This window comes from Panthera tigris, chromosome A3 (genome assembly GCF_018350195.1).
Source record: "Panthera tigris isolate Pti1 chromosome A3, P.tigris_Pti1_mat1.1, whole genome shotgun sequence".
In the NCBI taxonomy this organism is placed as follows: Eukaryota; Metazoa; Chordata; class Mammalia; order Carnivora; family Felidae; genus Panthera; species Panthera tigris.
The window spans coordinates 17346923-17366328 of NC_056662.1; the positions used below are offsets into that span (position 1 = coordinate 17346923).

Consider the following 19406-nt stretch of genomic DNA (forward strand, 5'->3'; position numbering starts at 1 on the left):
GTCAAAAGGCTTGGAGCGAAGCAGCACAGATACCTCCATGGCCATTAATGAGAACGGCAGGAGCTCTGTGGACAGGAACATCTGGGGACCCCCCCCCCCTCAAACGTTGGAGTACTGGGCTCCAATTAGCAACTCCTGCTGGGAGCATGCACTTTGAGCAGTGGATGGGCAGAGTCCACAGACCAGTGCTGACTGGGCAGCAAAAGCTGGGACTGAAACCCATGGTTAGATGTTGAATTGTCACCCCTCCCCAGAAGAAAGAGAAACATGTTCAAGTCTTAGTCCCTGTACCTGAGGATGTGACCTTGTTGGAAATAGGGTCATTGCAGATGTAATTGGCTGAGTCATATTGGAGTAGGTGGACCTCTAATCCAGTATGATTGGTGTCCTTTTACAAAGGTGACCACGAGAAGCCACAGACACAGAGGGAGAATACAATGTGACCACGGAGGAGAGGAGTGGATTTCTGCAGCTGGGAGTCAGGGAGTGCCAAGGATTGCTGGCAAAATCCCCAGGAGCTTGGATGAGGGGAGGCACGATTGTCCCCTACAGGTTTCAGAGGGACCATGTCCTTGCTGACACTTTGATTTTAGACTTCAGCTCCTTGAACTGTGAGACAATTAATCTCTGTCATTGCCAGCCACCCAGTGTGTGGTGCTTGGTTATGGCCGTCCTAGGAAACTGATAGGTCTGTCTACATCACCTGCCCTGGTGCTCCACCAGGGCTGACTTTTGGACTACCTGGTGCCCGACTGCATCCCAGTTTAACCTCATTTAAATCTATAGTGATGGGAGGAGTGCCTGGGTCGTTCAGTCGGTTAAGCGTCTGATTTCAGCTCAAGTCATGATCTCATGGTTTGTGGGTTTGAGCCCCACGTGGGGCTCTGAGCTGATAGCAAGGAGCCTGCTTCAGATCCTCTGTCTCCCTCTCTCTCTCTACCCCTCCCCCGCTTCCTCGTGTGTGTGTGTGTGTGTGTGTGTGTGTGTGTGTGTATGTGTGTGTGTATGTGCTCTCTCCCAAAAATAGCATTAAAAATATAAACCCTGTGAGGGTGGGACCCAGGCATTAGGGTTTTTAGAGCTTCCCAGTGGGCTTCAAAATGTAGCTGCATTTAAGAACCACAGCCTAAAGGGCCTGCTCCTTAAGGCTCCTGGGCGGAGTGTCCATGTCTCTGGAGTAATTGAGCACAAGGGTCTCTGAGCTGGGCTTCCCCCTGACCCTCAGGACAGTGTCACACCTGTCCCAGGATTTCCTGGGTCATTCTCCTTAATCCTGCCTTTTCTTATCTCTTCCCAGCTTTTCTGCCAGCAGGGTTCAGGGAAATAGCTACTTTCCTTTATAAGTAACACATTGAGAACAGTGGTTGGCGCACAGTAAGTCCTTTCTAAGAGTTTTCTGTTATGATTTCTCAAGCTGCCTTTATACAATCCTTTCTCTCTTAATCCTCACTTCCTAGAGGGTGACCCCAGGGTGGTAAGATTTTATTGTCCTGGCTCAAAGGACCTTGTTTCTCATTATGCTTTCTTTTAATTAGAGCCCCCCTTTCCCCCACAATTTGCCTGAGAGCTAGATCATATGAAGGGCACCTTTTTTTTTTTTCTTTTCTTTCTTTCTTTCTTTTTTTTTTTTTTAAGAGAATGAACACAGAGTAAGTATGGTTGAGCTTCAGAGTGACATTGAGTTGGCTTTTCACTCCCAAGATGAGGCAGAACCATGGAGAGATTCATGCCTGTAGCAGTAAGGGCTGATGGGGTCAGGGAGACTGTGTGGAACACAATCCCTCGGCCAGCATGCAGGAGGAGGCCACCTTCCAGTGCCCACTGGAGCCCAGGGGACAGTCACACCTCATCCTGGCCTCAGGAGGGAGAGACAGACGTTAAAGTCGCCAGTGCTGTGCAGTGTGACACAGGATAGGCTAGTCCAGTGACCTAGACCAATCTGGGGGCCAGAGATGCGGGAGCCACAAGTGCTGTCTGTTCAGCCCAAAGGATGTAGCTTTAGCTGCCCCAAAAGCAGGGCCTCCCCAAAGGAGCCTTGAAAGGATGAGACGAAGCGGATGCCAGGTGGGCAGCTGACATTGGCCACTGTGTTGGGCACTGGTGAAGAAGTGGGAAAGAAACGTTGGCGCTCATTTGTGTCGGACCTTGAATTTCCTTGCCAGAGGGGTCAGTGTCCTGTGCAGAGCAGTGGGCAGTTACCACGTGTTCACAATCAGAGAAGGGATGTGATCAATTTTTGCCACTGGTTCCAGCCCAGCTCTTCACACGATGATGACAGGCTCATGGATCTTCAAGGTCATGTTGCGGACCCTTTGATCCAGCCACCCATACGATGCAGGAATCCTGAGCTGGGCCCCTGGTCTTCAGGGTGTTTGATCTCAGGGAAGATATCCATCCTCCTGTCATGGGCCCAGTCTCACAGACCTCCATCCCAGCCTGGCTAGCTCAGTCTGGGCTCCCTAATTAAAAGGATATGGAGAGGGGCAAGAACTCGTAACACCAGCAACCAACTGGCCTTTTATTTGTGGTCTCATTTCATCAAACACTTTAAAGTTTGTTTGCTTGTTTGTTTTTTTAGGGGGAGAGAGAGAGGGAGAGAGATAATCTCAAGCAGGCTCTGTACTGTCAGTGTAGAGCCTGACGTGGGGCTCAAACTCACGAACCGCGAGATCATGACCTGAGCTGAAACCAAGAATCGGACGCTTGACTGACTGAGCCACCCAGGTGCCCCTTTCATCTGACACTTTATTTATTTTATTTTTTATTATTTTTAATATTTTATTTCTTTTTGAGAGCGAGAGAGACAGAGTGTGAGTGGGGGAGGGGCAGAGAGAGAGAGGGAGACACAGAATCCGAAGCAGGCTCCAGGTTCCGAGCTGTCAGCACAGAGCCTGATGCGGGGCTCGAACCCACAAACCGTGAGATCATGACCTGAGCCAAAGTCGGACGCTCAACCAACTGAGCCACCCAGGTGCCCCTTTCATCTAACACTTTAAATGAGAGCCTAGTACTCTCAAGTTGTTACCTCACTTGGAAAATGTTTTTATACTTCTCTGGGAAGGTAGACATATCATCTCTCCAGGTTACAAATGAGACCAAGAGTCACCCTTGACTCCTTCTGTCCCTCAGCCCTCAATTATGTCCAGTTTTCCTCTTAAATATTCCTTAAATCTGTTCTCTCTTTGGCCACCAGCATGCTGCTGTGTCTCTTTTTGGTATGCTTACTTCTTTCTGTACATGGCAACTGGAGAGAACCTTTTCTATTGCTCTAAAGTCCAGATTTCCTCAGCATGCTACAGATCCCCAGGTCCCCTCGACCCTGCCCCCGGTGCATCCTCAACTGGACATGCTCATCCTCAACCTCCATTGAGTCTTTCTTTCAGGGCTAGGTGTGTTCCGTTACCTCATTAGCTGATATTAGTTGTTCTCCTCTTTCTGCCTGGTACTCCCATACCTGTCTCATTCTTTCACTCTCAACTCAAATGTTTCTTCCTTGGGGTCAGGCCCTGTCAGGTGATCCTACAGTCTTCCATTGTGGCACATGCAACAATTTGTAACTGTACATTTATTGCAATGGTTACTGATGAAGACTTAGGTCCTGTCCCCTCCCCCACCATGCCACTTTCCTGATGCTCATATTCTAGTGCATAGTACAGTGCCTGGTACACAATTGGAATTGAGTAACTATTTGTTGACTACATTAACAGCTGGTGAAGGCAGTGAGGCTCTGTGATATTAAGTAACTTGCCCAAGCTCATGCAGCTCGCATGTGACAAAGCTGGGACTAAAATCCAGCCGGGTCTCTCCCAAGCCCCATGTCTTTTTTGCTACCCCACCTGGTGTGACTTCTGAGTGTGTCTTCGGTCTCAAATCCTGGCCTCGAAAGAGGGGTTAAATGTCACTTTCTCCAGAAGCCTGGGGTCTGCTGTGGTCGTGGTGACCTGGAGGCTTCCTCATTGAAGATCTTCATTCTGCTCTATCCTAACCTTTTAGCTGTTAGAGATTGATGTCGAGGATTTGCTGACTTATTGACAAGGATGTCAGTGTAAAGAGCCACATTACTCCAACTCCTTTAGAAAGTGATTTTTAAAAGACAGGATACTTGGGTCATTCAAGGGAAAATGTCTTCAACAAAGACATTTAGTCTGTTGTGTTCTGACCTGAGTTTGTCTTCTGGAGGCAATCCCTCCGAGTCAGGAGGCATGAAAGAGAATCGTCTGTCTCTCCAGATGAAGTGTGAAGATAGGGATGAAGGGTGGATCCTCACAGTTCTGTCGCTTAACATATTAATTGACCTCTTACTTGTTGCCAGGCACTGTGATAGGCTCTGAGGATCCAGCTGTGGATGACCTTATGGTCTCTGAATAAATAAATCATGCAAATTGAATGGTCATGTTATGAAGAAGATAAATCACTTGCGCTGATATGTATGAGCTGTCTGAACAGTCTAGACGGTCTAGACCCCAGTGGGGCTGGTGGAGCCGGGTCCTGGACTGTGTCTGTTCCCCAGTCTTGGTGGCAGCCAGGGGCTCTTGATCAGCATGGAGAAGGGAGTTGACAGCTCCAGAGGGGTGGGTGAGGGCAGGTGTCATGATAGGATAGCAAGCCTTCAAGGTGTGGCTCAGGGTGGCAGGGCCCAGACACTTGCTTTGCCAACTGAATACAATGTGCATATCAGAACCAGGTGAGGGAACTGCAGGTGTCCCAGATGGTAGGCAGGTGGTGGGCAGTCTGCAGCAACAGGCTGTTGGGCACACTCACAGCGGGGGCCTGGGAGAGGTCCTCTGGATGTGCCTCCGTGAGCTCTACTCTGTGACAGTCTGCAGAATGAAGGACCTGAATCCTGGCTGTCGCCTCACCCCTGTATGCCTGCTGTGTCCTGACATTGGGTCTTGGTCTCCTTCATCTGTGGTGTGGATGGCGGAGAAAGGGTGGTGACTGTTCACCCTCAAGAATGCCTGTCATTATAGAAGCTACAGGTGCTGTGGGTAATTCTGACTTCAGACTGCCTGGAGTCCCATCCCAACACTCATACTTCTGTGCTGAATGTCCTAGGGTGAGTTCCTTAGTCTTTCTATGCCTCTGTTTCTTTATTTTTTTCTTTATTTTCTTAATGGTTTTATTTATCTTTGAGAGAGAGAGAAAGAGAGAGAGATAGAGTACTAGTGAAGGATGGGCAAAGAGAGAGGGAGACACAGGATCTGAAGCAGGCCCCAAGCTCCAGGCTGTGCGATGACAACCTGACCCAATGTCGGACGCTTAACCGACTGAGCCACCCAGGCGCCCCTCTGTTTATTTTTAACATGAGGATGATAACACTTAATTCTCAATGCTTAATTCGTGAGGATTAAATAAGAATGTACATAAAATGCCTGGCATGGTGCCACCTGCATAGCCAGTGCTCAGTAAACAGTAGCCATTTTCATATAATTCTTTGCTAGATATTTTACTTACAAAGTAAGCCTATTAAAAATGAAAATTTAAAAATTGGAAGAAAATTGTCCCAGTTTTATGGGTGAGAAGTCTATGAAAAAAGTGTCTAAATCAGTGCCAGGAGCTAAGTGGCCAATTAGGGATTCATACCTGGCTGTTGTGTTCAAAGCTCAGCTCATCACCTTACATTTTTTTTTTTTTTTTTTTTTTTTTTCCTGACCTGCAAGCTCCAAAACCATTTTTTGGCCCTTGCCTAGGTCTTAGAGCTCAAGGACCTGGGTTTCCTGAAAGACATGGTCTTTGTTTTCATGTCTAAATGCTTTGCTTGGCTCTGCTTTTCTGTGTTGACAAGGAATCATGGGGAATAGTCTCTAATTTTAGAGGACTTTGCAGGAAATAGAAACGTCCAAGGGATTACCATTTATCCAGCAGCTTGGAGTGCACAAATCAGGTGGAGACACTGAAGTCCCAGCAGCCATTTATAATTGGTTTGGGGAACATGTCTCCTGGGAGATGGGCAATTGAGAGAGACCTAAATCTGCCAGAATATATTGGATGGGGTGTCTGGTGTAGGAATATGCTTGGCCCTACGTGGATGGTGGGCAGAAGAGGGCTCCTTGCCTCTAGGGCTGGGCATCAAGGGTGACTTATTCCTGGCAGGTTTGTGGTGAAGGCTTCTTGGAGTCAAATGATAGAACCAGACAGAGGTGGATGACCCTGAGCTCCCATCATACATCACAGATGAGAAAATGAGGCTGGGATGGTGGGGGGCAAGTGGAGAGGCTCGTGTTGTCTGAACCTCTCTTGTGTGTCAGGCAGCAAGATCAGCTTTGCCAAATGCCATTTCATGGAAAACTTTACACCCTGAAATCTTGTCTAAAATGCAGGATTCCTCTCCTAAAACACGGATTTTCATTATGCTTTGCCTGATTAAGGAAGAGGGAGAAGTATTTTCTGCTCTTGAATCACCACACAAATATACTCTATCTCTCTCTGTTTCTGCTTCCTTCTTTGCTCCCTTCTGATTGTTAAGATAGGTTTCAGGGGTGCCAGGGTGACTTGGTTGGTTGAGTGATTGACTCATGATTTTGGCTCAGGTCATGATCCCAGGGTGGTGGGATTCAGCCCTGCATCGGGGTCTGTACTGAGTGTGGAGTCTGCTTATGATTTTCTGTTTCTCTCCCCTGCCTCCTGAGTGTGTTCTCTCGCCCCTCCTCTGTCTCGCCCCTCCTCTGTCTCGCCCCTCCTCTGTCTCGCCCCTCCTCTGTCTCGCCCCTCCTCTGTCTCGCCCCTCCTCTGTCTCGCCCCTCCTCTGTCTCGCCCCTCCTCTGTCTCGCCCCTCCTCTGTCTCGCCCCTCCTCTGTCTCGCCCCTCCTCTGTCTCGCCCCTCCTCTGTCTCGCCCCTCCTCTGTCTCGCCCCTCCTCTGTCTCGCCCCTCCTCTGTCTCGCCCCTCCTCTCTCTCTGAAAAGAAAAAAAAAAAAGAAAGCTTGGGAAGTTTCAGGAAATGGTGAAGAAGAAAATGAAAATTACCTATAAAACTAATAACCAGAGACAAATATTGCTAGTAATTTGGTATCATTCCTAATTACCTGTTCGCTTTTTTCTTACTTTGTTATCAAAAACAGTATCCTTGTTTAGACCAGTTATAAAAGTAATGTATTCTACAAGGCTTATAGTGAAAAGCAGCAGCCCCTGTCCCCCTCATCCTCCACCTTGATTCTCTCCCCCAGGCAACCAGTTTCACCTCTCTTAGCTGTTGTTTTCTGCTGTGTTCAACACTGCATTTCTAAGTAACATACCAGTGCTGCTAGTCCTTGTTTATTTCATTTGCATATGATTTATTGATTTCTCTGTAAGCTTTCTTAAACTTCCTCTCCACCACATACATTCACACATCCCAGCATGCTTCCTCACTCCATCTTCCTAGTATGGCATTCATAATTAGGAGGGAAGTCAGTTTTCAGGGTTGGCCTCATTTTAGCCTTATTAATGTTATTTACATCTGGATAAATATTATATTTATATTCCTTTCCTCATTTCTCCTGTCAGTTTAATAACTGCCTTTTAAAATTGATGACTTTTCTTTTAACTCATCACCTGAGTTTTTCTAACTCTCCCCTGAGTTTTTCACTCATCTCATTACATTCAGACTCATTGGGTTATCTGTTGGTTTCATTCTCTCTTCCCTTGTACTTTTGTTCACAGAGCTTTCTAACTTCCTAGTTGAATCTGGCCTGCATAACCTCTGGACCCTGGCTGCAATGGTTGTCCTGGGGTTTCCTGTTCTCTTCTTTCCATAGGTCCTAAGAGTTTCTTTGTTTTTTGTTTTTGTTTTTGTTTTGTTTTGTTTTTTGTCATTTACTTCCTTGTTCTATTAGATCACTTCCTTCTTCTAGTAGTTTCTCAAGAAAGGTCATGAAAAGTAAAATTTGAAAAATATCTTGTGTGGTTGACAATAATTTTATTCTATATTTACCTTTGATAGTTTGGCTGGGTATAGAATTCTAGTAGCATATAATTTTCCTTTTTTGACATCAATAGAATTCACTAATTTTTGTATATAGTTCTTTTAAAATTTTTTTAAAGTTTATTTTGATAGAGAAAGAGAGCACGGGGGAGGGGCAGAGAGAGGTGGGGGGGGAGGCGGGGAGAGAGAAAGAATCCCAAGCAGGTTCTGCACTAGCAGCCTTGAGCCCAGTGCTGGGCTCAAACCCATGAACTGCAAAATTATGACCTGAGCTGAAACCAAGAATTGGGCACTTAACCACTGAGCCACCCAGGTGCCCCCGTTTTGGTATATAGTTCTATGTGTTTTGACAAATGCATGGAATCATCTAGGTGTTACCCTAGTACATACAGAACAGACCCATACCTTTAAAATTTTTTTTATATTTATTTATTTATTTTTGAGAGACAGAGAGAGACTGCACAAGCAGGGGATGGGCAGAGAGAGAAGGAGACACAGAATCCGAAGCAGGCTCCAGGCTGTCAGCACAGAGCCCGACACGGGCTCGAACTCATAAATCGCGAGATCATGACCAGAGCCGAAGTCTGACGCTCAACCGACTGAGCACCCAGGCGCCCCCAGACCAATACCTTTAAAAAAGTGATGTCATATGGACCCTTTGTAGTCAACCCCTCCCTTCCCTACTTTCTGCTCCTAGCGAACACTGGTATGTTTTCTGTCACCATGGTTTTGCCTTGTGATACAGCATTCTGAAATGTTGTATCAGTGGAATCCTATAGTGTGTAGCCTTTTGGTCTGATTTCTTTCACAAAATATAATGCATTTGAGAGTCATCCATATTGTGTATATTACTAGTTCATTCTTTTATTGCTGAATGGTATTCCATTTCACGGATTTACCATAATTCATCCATTCATTGCTTGAAGGATATTTGCATTGTTTCTAGGTTTTGGTGATTATGAATACAGCTATTATAAACAGTAGCACATGGATTTTTCTATCAGTGTAAGTTTTTATTTCCTTAAGGTAAACATTAGGAGTGGGGTTTCTGGGTTGTATGATAAATGTATATTGAACCTTATAAGACACTGTCAGTCTGTTTTCCAAAATGGCTGCCTCATTTTGCATACTCATGAGCATTGTGTGAGGGTTCAATTTCTCCATAGCTTCAGCAGCACTAAGTATTTTTTTTAAAGTTTAAGCATTCTAGTATGTGTACAGTGTCATCTCACGATGGTTTTAATGTGCATTCCCCTAATGAGCAATGATGCTGAGCATCTTTTTATATACTTTGCTTTTTATATAGCTTCTTTTGTGATGTATTTGTTCAAGTATTTAGCCCATTAAAAAAATCGGGTTGTTTGGTTCTTATCATGGAGTTTTGAGAGTTTGTTTTTTAGAGAGTATGTGCGTGTGAGCAGGGGAGAGGGGCAGAGAAGAGGGAGAGACAGAATCTTAAGCAATCTCCATGCTCAATGCAGAGCCCAATGCGTGGCTCAGTCCTTCAACTGTAGAATCATGACCTGAGCCAAAATCAAGAGTCAGATGCTCAAACTTCTGAACCACCCAGGTACTCTTTGTTATTTTTTTTTTAGAGAGAGGAATTTTTAAATATATTTTGAACATAAGTATTTTGTCAGATGTGTGATTTTTAAGTAATTTCATCTAATGGCTCATCTTTTCATTCTCTTACCAGTATCTTTCACACAGCAAAAGTTTTTAATTTTGATAATGTCTAATTTACCATTTTTTTTTTTTTATGGATGATGTTTTGGTATAATTTCTAGAATTCTTAGCTTAAATCAAGGTCATAAAGATTTTCTCATGTTTTATGGGTTTATGTTTTACATTTAGGCTTATGTTCCATTTTGAGTTAACTTTTGTATCTGGTGTAAGGTATGGGTCCTGGGTCTCTTTAACTGAATGTCTGATTGTCCTATCACTGTTGATTGAAAAGACTCTCCTTTTTCCATTAATTATCTTTGTACTTTGTAAATCTCTCAGAATTTTTTCTTGCTGTAAACCTTTAAAATATCTGTCTTTCATCCCAGTGATTTGAGGGTTTCATAATGCTTCGGAGTAGATATTTTTTTATTAATGGTGCAGGGCTATTTGGTTACTATTTCAGTCTACAGTTTCATTATCTTAAATTCTGGGAATTTTTGTGATTTTTTTTTTTTTTTTTTTTTTTTTTTTTTTTTTGACAAATCTGATTAGTTGGCTTTTGGACCTTATAGGCCAGTCCTCTAATTTTCTTGTTCTCTTGTTTCTTCTTTCCTCTTTTGTTCTATTTCCTGGACACTTTTCTCAACTTTATCTTCTAAGCCAACTTTTGTAATTTCAGTTTCAGCTTTCCATATTTTTAACATCAGAGAGTTCTCTTTTGGTTTTCTGAATGCTCCTTTTTTTGTGGTATTCTATTCTTGGGTGAAATATCTCCTCTTTAGGTTTCTTAAAAACGCTTTTTGAATTTTCTTTTGATTGCTGTTTGTCCCTTCCCTCCCAACCCTGTTTTGATCTCTTTCACTCTGTTAAAATTTCCTTAAATACTGGTAATCGCTGGTTGTCTATTCATATTTAAGAGAAGGGGGTTAAAATGTCAAGTGCTTGCATTGGGTAGCAGGGGGCGTGTTCACTGATGGGCTTGACTATACAGAGAAAAGGCAATAAACTGTCTTTTTCGTTGCTGACCCTTGGGATGTCCACACCTAAGGTCTTGTCTTCCTTATCTGGTCAGTTTACCCAAAGATAAATCCTCCCTTCGTGTGAATGCAAAGCATGCAAAGCCTGGCTCCCAGTGCTCAGAGCTAAGTGAGGGATACTTTTTCCACCCTGTGTTGGTTTCCCAGGGTGATTCCTGGGTTTGTATGTCCTCTTAGACATCTTATGCAGGTCATGGAATCCTACAAGCTAGGTCATCTCTGTTTGATTAGTTACCATTTGTCCAACTGGTTTTCTTCTTCTAAAATATTGTTGATATCTCTCAGTTGATGTCTTTCTCCATTCTCTTGGTACTTGTGGGTTTATGTCTTTTTAATTCCTACGTTGTCATTTTAGTGAGACTTGGGTAGAAAGAAAATGGAGGTTAACGCATGTGTTTATTACATTAAATACAAGTTTTCGTGTCTCTTTTCTGTAACTATAGATTAATAACTACACACCTGCACACTCACATATTTGCTAGTTATACACAGCTCTTCCTTGACTTATGATGGGGTTATGTCCTGATAAACCCATTATAAGTGGAGAATATTTTAAGTCAAAAATGCATTTAATACACCTAACCTCTTGAACATCACAGCTTAGCCTAGCTTGCTTTAAACATACTCAAACACTTACATTAGCCTCTAGTTGGCCAAAATTATGTAATACAAAGCTTATTTTATACTAAAGTGTTGAATATCCCATGTAATTTATTGGATACTGTAGTGAAAGTGAAAAAGATGATGGTTTTATGGGTGTAGAGTGGTGCAAGTGCATGGGTTGTTGTTGACCTTCAGGATGACGTGGCTCACCTGGGGTTGTGCTCTCTGTCACTGCATGGCATCAGGGGAGAGTATGAGAAGGTTTCACACCACATCAGTGCCCTGGGAAAAGATCAAAATTCAAAATTTTGTGGCTTCTAAACTTGTATAGATTTTACACCATCATAAAGTGGAAAAATCATAAATCAAACTGTCATGAGTCAGGGACCGTCTGTACATTTTAATTTACAAAATTGGGATAGCTTTTTTTTCTCATTTAAAATGATATCATTAGCATTTTTCTGTCTGAATATTAAATGAGTGAGCTTTTACGTGAGTTAAGTGATGCCATATTGATGTATTATTACTTACTGAATCATGTTTTTGCTCTTGGGCATTGAAGTTGCTTCTGATTTTTCACTATTATAATACTACTGTTCTAACATTTTTTCATGTAAATCTTGGGATCTGTAATTATTTCCTCTAGATTGGGATTATCCATTTGGTGGTATGGGTATTTGAATGTGATATGGGATTTATATTGTGATATGTAATACATATTGTCAAATTACCCTTAAGAAATATTTTGCTAATATTAGGAATTAACACTGTTTAAAAATATTTTTATTTGATAAGAGGAAATGACACTGCACACATTTGGCTGTCTTTATTGCTTGTGCAGCTGAATGCATTTTGTCCTCTGTGAATTATCTGCTCATGAACATTTTTATATTTGCCGTATATGTTTATGGGATTTTTATGGAATAAGTTTACCTACTACTTATATTAAAATATGTTTTCCCATTTTTTTTCCTTTCAGGATTTTTGATGTTATGATGAATACTTTTATTTTTTATGTTGTCAGCCACAGAAAACTTTATATCTTCTTTGGCTTTTGGGGTTTAAAAATTATTTCCCCATCCTCAAATACGATAAATATTTTTTAAATACGTTTTTCAGATTTTTAATGGTTTGATGTTTGCTTCCTTTTCATGTTCACCTCTTTATGTATGTTTGTTCATATTGTAAATATACATATATATGTGGATACAAATATGTGTATCTGGGGAGACACACACACATATACATATATACATATACATGTACATAGATATAATATTTATATTTATATTTATATTTATATTTATATTTATATTTATATTTATATTTATATTTATTCACTCATGATGTGGATAAGAATCTAAGTCTGGACAATGAATTCATAGTCTGAACTTTCTCCATTGATTTGAAGTAGGAACTTTCTCATCAAACAAATGCTCTTACAGAGTTTGTTGATGTTCTTTCTCTTTGGTGCCATTAGTTTTCTGTCAGTATAACACTCTTGTAGTTATGGTAGCTTTATCAGGTTAGTTAATGCTTAATAAGACATCTCCTTGTCTTTACACTTTACTAACAAGGAAGTGTAGCCTTTCGTGTTTACTTTAAGGTGATCTTTAGAATTACTTGATCTCATTCCAAAAAAAAAAAAAAAAATTCCCCCCAAAACCCTTGGGTTTTATTAGAATTGCAAATATTGTACCAATTATTTTTTGTGAGAATTTCCATTTTTATTGAGTCTTCAGATTTGAAATCATTACATGTGTCTTCACATTTTCACAGAATCTTTTATGTTCCTCAGTAAAGTTTTATGGGTTTCTTCATCTGGCCCTCACACATTTCTGTTTAAATTGATTCCTAGGTATTTGCTACTATTGTGATTTAATTTATTTCCTGTTAGAGTTTCCAAGTGGTTATTGCTGCTATATAAGAAAGCTGTTGTGTTTTATCTGTTTATTTTTTAACCATTCACCTTACTGAACCCTTTTATCAATCCTACAGATTTTTGAGTTGGTGGTTTGGGTTTTCTAGGTGTTCAATCACATCACCTGTCAAATGATGGTCACTTTATCTCACTTTTTATCATATATTCCTTTTTTCTTCCCTTACTTTTAACTTCCCTCCCTCCTTTTTAAAATTTCATTGGGTAGAACTTGCAAATAAGTGTTTAATAATATTGGCATCACCCTGTTTCATTCTTAAATTTGGTAGAGATGACTTCAGTGTTTCTTACATGGGATGCTGTCTTTTAGTTTCAAATGGGCACTGTGTTGTTCCCAGGAAGTGTTCTTCCTTGTCTAGAATACTAACTTTTTAAATTTTATTTGTTTTTTAATTTATTTCTGAGTGAGAGTGTGAACAGGGGAGGGGCAGAGAGAGAGGGAGGCAGAGGATCTGAAGCAGGCTCTGTGCTGACAGCAGAGAGCCCAGGGCAGGGCTCAAACCCATAAACTGTGAGATCATGACCTGAGCTGAAATCAAGAGTCGGATGCTTAACTGACTGAGTCACCCAGGCACCCCTAGAATACTGAATTTTTAAAAGACAAGAATGTTGAAGACTTTATCCAAAGCCTCTTGAGGAACAATAGATTGGAGATTGTTTTTTTCACCTTTATTCTGCTAAAATAATGGCCTATAAATGGATTTTACACTTGAAAACAATCTTTGCTTTCTTGGAATAAGCCTATTGTCCCTGTATGCATATATTTCTTTTTCGTATAATGATTAATTATGATTAATTCAGGAAGCATTTTTGTGTGTTTACATATTTATAAAATATTTGTTAAAGCAAAACAAACAAACAAACAAAAAACATGGTGACTATATCAAATAGCTCAGAGGGGTGCCTGACTGGCACAGTTGGTAGGGTGTGAGACTCTTGATCCCAGGGTCATGAGTTAAAGCCGTGTGTTGGGTATAGAGTCTGCTTTGAAAAAATAAAGTATTGAAAAAGGGGGGCTCGTATTGAAAAGCTAACATACGCTGTCGGGTCCTCTGCTTCCCAAGTCCCACTGTCCCAAGCATCCATGGCTGCTATTTTTGTTTCTGCTGTTGGTTATGTCTACATGTGTGAATACTTTGCTTAAAGTGCTTTTCTTGACTTACTAACATGGAGCATTGTTTACTGGCTTTCTATTGAGAGAAATAAGGACTGGCCCTCTTGAGTGACCTTCTGTTTCCTATTATAGTTAGATTTTACTTTGTGTCTTCCACTGGTAATCGTTGACAATCCAGATTTTCTTTTTTCTTTCTCTGTCTGTCCAAAGCCTGAAAGTTTATTTGCTTCTACACACATTTGAGGAGTTCACATAAAGCCTGGTACTAAAATAAAATGAAAGAGAACACAAAAATTAATATTTTCAGTCCAAACAGTACTACATTCTCTTATAACTCCTTAACAAAGAGTATATAAGACATGAAATTTTTGAAACGTTATAGGACTCAAATGTCTGGGTCAAATTTAATTAACAGTTTTGCCGGGTATATAATTTTTGGCTGAAAACCATTTTCCGTAAAAAAATTTTAAGCTATGGTGACACTTTTTTTCTAGGATCCCCAAGTGGTTGGTAAGATCTGTTGACTGATTCCCTCTTGTCCTTTTTTTTTTTCTTTTTAAATAAATTGGACTTTATTTAGGCAATCAGAATTAAGAAAAAGTTTTGTGTTTTTTTTTTTGTTTTTTTTTTTTTTAATGTTTTTGAGAGAGAGACCAACAGAGTGTAAGTAGGGGAGGGGCAGAGAGAGAGGGAGACACAGAATCTGAAGCAGGCTCTGAGCTGTTAGCACAGAGCCTGATGCGGGGCTTGAACCAATGAACCGTGAGATCATGACCTGAGCTGAAGTTGGACATCTATCCAGCTGAGCCACCCAGGTGCCCTGGGCAATCAGAATTTTAATTCAGGAAACATAGGTTCAGGTAGAAACCCGACTCCTATTCCTTGTCCCTATAGTTTTGAAGCTTAAATACTTGGAAACAAAAAACAAAAACAAAATCACTTAACATTTCAAAGAGACCCCAGGAAATAACTATGAATGGTCAGCTTGCTGTATTTATTTAAGATTTGTGAACTCTTTTATTTGGTTTTAGTATCAAGCTTGTTCAAATCTCCTAGAATGTCCTGGGAAGCAGACAACAACTCATAGATTCAGACTGGCAGAAAAATTCTTTCTTGTTGACCGAGGCAAGTGGTACAAATTTGGTTTGCTACTTGCTTCCCTTTGATGTGTTTTAGAGTCTCTGATTTCCGTCATGGTATGGGCTTGGCTTCCACCTTAGTTGTTGCCCTCTGTCGGTCCCTTTAGTTACAGGTTAAAACTCCTCTCTCTACTCAGTCACTTGACAAACCTAAACCCCTGGGGCCAGCCCTCTAGCCCTCCCTCACCCCTCCCCAGAGCTGTGTTTCAACCTAGGAAGACCCTACTGACTGATGTATGTGATCCAGGAGATTCCCATCATTAGCTCTTGTAAGTGAACGTGTCTGCTTGTTCTCTACTCACATCTAAGTGCGTTCATGTTGCTTCTTCCACAGAACCTACTACAGAAAACATCCGTGAGTAGTGTAGAATTTAGTAAATATGCTGTGTGTGAGATGAAGGAAGTATACACTTCAGAGCAAACAACTGAAAATATCCAACCTTTATTTTCCAGTGCCCATTCTCATCTGTACTTCCACTGGTTTGTTTTGTTTTTGTTTTTTGTTTTTTGTTTTTTTTTTTAGCTCTTGGCTCTCTGTTTCTCAGCCTTGGGTCTAGTTTGATTTGTTTCTTTTCTTTCACTATATTTTTTCTCCCCTGAATTCTGGAAAGCAGTTAAGCTGTGCTCACAGCCTCTACCCACAAACTTGCATACCTAAGCCCATCTTAGGGTTAAGCAAGGCAAGGGGGCTTAGGAAGGATAAGACCTTCTTTTTCCCAAATACGAGGGTTATTCTCAAGAATTCTTGTGAATGACTTGTTTGCCATGAGATCAGTGACCCTTGAATTCTTGTGTTGCCACTTGATGGAGCATGGTATTACAGATAATAGGGTGGCATTTATTTCCTTCTGTATGAAATAAATGGGATGGGCTGTATGATGGCTAGGATTGTTTTCAGTACTAACATTTTATAATCCTGTGAATTAGATAACTAAGTTCACTTCCGTAGAGTAATAACCGCTCATTCATTCACAAATACACTTATTGAAAACTTACTCTTCATAGAAAATTTGAGAGCTTGCAAAGCAATTTGCATATATTATCTAATTTAGTACTCCTAAAAAAAATCGATGGGTTCAGTATGATTATTACTGTCTAAACTTACATATGGAAAATGTGACTCAGATGTTCAGGTGAAGATCATGGGCAGATAGATTGTGTTACAGCATTCTGCCTGCCCAGTACCCACTGAATTGAGCAGACAAAAATTTTTAAGAGCAATAAATAAAATTCATGACAATATCTAACCAAGGTAAAGGGAGTCATCAAAGGCAGTAAACTTTAAACAGGGATAAATAAGGAGAGAAAGAGAAAATACTGTTGTGCTGTAGCGAGAAGTAATTGGATTTCTCTTTCCCCACCAGCAGAAAGCATGTCCTGAGATTTCTCACTAACACCCAGACATCTGGAGGAAAGCAAATTGAGTAATGGTAACCTCTCTGGTGTTTGACAAAGGAATAAGAAAAATGGCCTGGCGCAGGGGGTGGGCCGAGAGACAAGTTAAAGTGAAAAGTCATGGAGCTGGTTAGCCTTCCCTGATGGGAGCCAAAGCTGCAAGACTACATATTGGATTCGAGAAATAATAGATAATAATAGATAATATCTCCTTAGAGGAAGAGTGAGTACCTGAAAGTAGATGGGTTGTGATTATGCCTATTTCACCAAATCTGAGAAGAAGGAGCAGATCTCTAGTATCCTAACCATGACTGAACATGAACCCTGGACAGGCTCTCTCCTTCTGTCACTGGTCCATTAGGTTATAGAAATCAGGAAGCCCGAAGAATACTCAATCTTCAAACTTCAGCTTCAAGGGGAAAACAAACTGTTTGCTGCCATGTGACAAGAGAGTCAGCTGTCACCTCTGCTATATTTCATGGCAAATAGAATGTCAGGACAAAGCCACTCAAGTGGGGCAACAAAGAAACAGCATGGCAACTTTAGAGCATAGTGCAAAAAACAACAAAAAGGTAAATGAATCTAAAGGCACAGAAGAAGACAAACAAGCATGGGGCTATAGCATGCAAGAGCAATACTTTCAACCTAGAAAGAAATATTAATTAAGGAGCAGAGCTCCTTACACAGTTGCTTTTCTGTATAGAACACAATGTGATGGGAACTAGAAGTCAGTAAGGTAAGAGTTCAACGATGAGGTGGTAAATTAACAGAATGGGGTTGATAGGGACAAAAGGAAACAAGTGGAGACCCAAAATACCATTCATAGTGTTGAAGAGCCCATAGATAAATTAGAAACAGCAAAAAAGGAAACAGAAGCAAAATAGAATATATATTGCTGAAGTAGACATATGGAGGAAAGTCTTGACCAGCATATGAAGGCAGGTGAAAGTGATGGAAATAGTCAATGGAAGATGAATATAAAGACAGCTAAAAGGAAACAAAAGATTTGAAAAAGATTTATTTGAAGATAGTATGTAGGTATGTGTATGTATATAAAACATGATTTATTCACATATGTTACATAAATTAACATAAGAACAAATCCTTTTTGAATTGTGCACAAGACACTTCGTTTTAGAGGTTTACATGTCTTAATTTTTCACAAGAGTATGAGGTCAGTACTATTAGTATTCTCAAATTATGGATGAAGAAAGTAAGACATAACAAGTTAGGGATCTTGACTAAGTTCACAGTTAGTATATATAGCAGAACTGTGATTCAAAAGAGCAGAATTATGCTCTTCTGCCTCTGAATAGAAAAAATTCCCTGAAATGACTGTATAACTAAATTTGCACTTCAGAAGACAGTGTGTTGCAAGTGAGGGCACCATTTCCTCTTCCTGTCAGCAGTGTATGAGGGTTCTAATTTCCACATCTCCCTAACACTTGATTGTCTTTTTTTTTTTTTGAGTTCATTTTCAGAGGGAGAGTGAGGGAACAGTGGAGGGAGAGAGAGAGAGAAGAGAAGAGAAGAGGAGAGAGAGAGGAGAGAGAGAGGAGAGAGAGAGGAGAGGAGAGAGAGAGAGAGGAGAGAGAGAGGAGAGAGAGAGGGGAGAGAGAGAGAGAGAGAGAGGAGAGAGAGAGGAGAGAGAGGAGAGAAGAGAGAGAGAGAGAGAGAGAGAGAGAGAGAGAGAGAGAGGAGAGAGAGAGGAGAGAAGAGGAGAGAGAGAGGAGAGGAGAGAGAGAGGAGAGAGAGAATCCCAATCAGGCTCTGCACTGCCTGACGTGGGGCTTTAACTCACAAACCATGAGATCATGACCTGAGCTGAAGTCAAGAGTCAGATGCTCTACTGACTGAGCTGCCCACGTGCCCCTGGCTTTTTTGATCATAGGATTCCACTTACAAGATACATATAATGGGGTGTTGTTGCCTAGGTGTTACAGAATTTCTCTTTAGGGTTAAGAGAAAGTTTTGGAAATGGGTTGGTAGTGGTGGCTGCACAGTATTGTGAGTGTAATGCCAATGAATTGTACACTTAAAAATGGGTCGAATGGCAAATTTTATGTTCTGTACAGTAGTTGCCACGGTAAAAACAATTAATTAAAAAAATGTATTCCAGGAAAATTCGGTACAGAATGTTGAACATTAAGGTATGTGCTAGTGAAGCTGTTAAACCTTAGGATAAAGAAGAAATTACCCAGTGTTAAGATGGAAAAACATCCTTCACAAGAAGATCAAGAAAATTAGGTTGGCCTCCTACTCTTAGGAAGCAGCATTTGGTTTTGGGAGACAATGGGATAATGTCTAATATAGACTTAATGGAAAGAAGACACAGCCCAAGAATATCACAGGATATTAAGCCTACAAACAATTGCCCTCAAGAATAAATGTACTCAGAATAAATATAACTTCCACGAGATCTTGAGAAAATACTGAATCAGAAAATCCAACTAATTAAGAGTGAATAAAAATAAAAGATGCATGAATGCAGAACTCACGGTATAAGGAGTGATGATGAGTAGTGACTCCATATAAATGTAGAATTAACAATAAATAACTCCGGCAATTACAGTTATAGATCAGGATGTGAAGGTCACAAACACGGGCAACGTA

General features: G+C 41.0%; 1 protein-coding gene across 3 annotated transcripts in view; it reads left to right on the top strand.

The window, feature by feature from the left end:
* Positions 1 to 19406, top strand: part of PTPRT (protein tyrosine phosphatase receptor type T) — a 796626-nt gene that overhangs the window by 39607 nt on the left and 737613 nt on the right. Inside the window, exon 1 of one of the 3 annotated variants that reach the window (XM_042980384.1) lies at positions 16793 to 16822. The exons of the other annotated variants lie outside the window; for them this stretch is intronic. The gene's annotated coding sequence lies outside the window, so the exon portion shown is untranslated. Of the gene's footprint in view, positions 1 to 16792; positions 16823 to 19406 lie in introns of those variants that run through there. 3 annotated transcript variants of the gene reach the window in all.